This window comes from Chrysochloris asiatica, unplaced genomic scaffold (assembly GCF_000296735.1).
Source record: "Chrysochloris asiatica unplaced genomic scaffold, ChrAsi1.0 scaffold00016, whole genome shotgun sequence".
Lineage (NCBI taxonomy): Eukaryota > Metazoa > Chordata > Mammalia > Afrosoricida > Chrysochloridae > Chrysochloris > Chrysochloris asiatica.
In genome coordinates this window covers 18,465,764-18,467,762 of record NW_006408534.1, presented here as the reverse complement: position 1 = coordinate 18,467,762, position 1,999 = coordinate 18,465,764, and positions in this window count along the sequence as shown.

Below are 1,999 nucleotides of genomic sequence, written 5' to 3'. Positions count from 1 at the left end.
GACCTTCTTTATCCCTGGTAATAGCTTTTGTTTATTGTACTTTTTTTCTTGCTAAAATAGCTATACCAGCTATCTGTTTATTATTGCTAGGATGCTTTCCTGTTCTTTATAGATAGCATGAACTCTGTTTTCCCACTCTTTTGACTTTAACCTATTTGTGTTATTTTTATGGTGTACTTTATATCCTCTGGTGGTTTATTTAGCTGTGTCTCTATTTCATTTTTTTAAATGTTGCCTTACATTTTCTAGTTTATATTTCTCTAATTTATCAAGGAATGCTGATGGTACAGTGGTTAAGCACTCAGTTGCTTGACTAAAGCTTGGCAGTTCAAACCCACCCAGAGATTCTATAGGAGAAAAACTTGGAGATGGGCTCTTATAAATATGCTAGTCTTCAAAATCCGATGGTGCCGTTTTACTTTGTCACATGGGGTCACTATGAATTCTAAACATAACCCAACAACAACATCTGTGGGGCTGGAGGGTAAGCACTGGACTGTGAACCACAAGGTTGGTGTTTCAAACCCACCAGCTGCTCCTTAGAGACGCTATACAGGGTCGCTATAAGTTGAAACTAACTTGATGGCACTTAACAACAACAATAACTTTATAATATATGAAGTCCTGGTATGGTGCTGTAGGATAAGCACTGGACTGCTAACTGTAAGGTCAATGGCTCAAACCCATCAACTGCTCCTTAGAAACCCTATGCAAGGTTGCTATGAGTTGGAACTGACTCAAAGGCACTAAACAACACCATCTTATAATACTGTCTCATACACAAGAAGACTATACTTAGATTTTAACCCTTTAAAAATATAAAACCTTGAAGGAAAAGAAGATGAAGTTGTGTTGGAAACACTAAGGAATAGTTCTACTCTGTCCTATAGAGTCATTATGGGTTGGAGTTGACCTGATGGCAGCTGGGTAGGCAGTAAGGGGCTTTGTGTTATTTTATTTATATTTATATTATAAAGCTCACATTAAATAGTTATTGCTTTTACTTTAGGTAGTAAATAGTTTTTTGGAGTTTTTTTTTAATGATAAAAATGGCTTTTCTACATACTTTTCACTTCCCTGCTTTTTCATTGCTTTCTTCTGATGCAAATTTTCACTGGTATCCTGTTCCTTCATCCTGAAGGTCTTTCGTTCACATATCCTATACTGAAGGTCTGCTGGCAATAACTTCTTTAAGCTTTTGCAGACTGTAAACTACAAGGTCAGAAGTTCAAACCCACCAGCTGCTCCTCAGAAATGCTATACAGGGTTTCTATGAGCCAGAACCAAATCAATGGCACTTAACAACAAACAACAAAAGCTATGCAGTTCTGCTGTTGATAACTTCTATAAGCTTTTGCATTTCTGAAAAAATGTTTATTTGTATTTCATTATAGAAATATATTTTCATTGGGTCTTATCCGACCATTAATTTGCTTTCAGTACTTTAAAGAGAGAAGTGAATCCTGGTGTCACAGCAGTTAAGTGCTTCGATGTTAACCAAATGTCAGAGGTCGAAGCCACTAGTCACTCTTCTGAGGGAGAAAGATGTGACAGCTCTACTCTTTCTTGTAGTCACAATTTCTCTATGAGTCAAAATTCACTTCATGGAAATGATTTGGAGTAAATATATTGATCTGTTGTCTTCTGGTTTGCATTGTTTCCTGTGAAAACTCTGCTGTCATTCTTAATTTTGTTCTTTTCTGTACATATATGTCTTTTGTCTCATGCTGCTTTTAAGATACTTTGTACCTTCTTCTAATGTATTTTTCATTTGCTTTGATATAGTTTTCTTCATGTTTACTATGCTTGAGGGATTATAAGCTCTCTTGAAACTATGGGCTTAATCTTCTTACCAAATTTAGAAAAAGTTTAGCCATTATTTCTTCAAATAATCTGTGTACTGCCTCTCCCCTTCAGGGGTCTAAATATATATATATATATATGTATGTATATATTAGTCTCATCAAAGTTGTCCTGTTTTTCACGGATGCTCTGCATC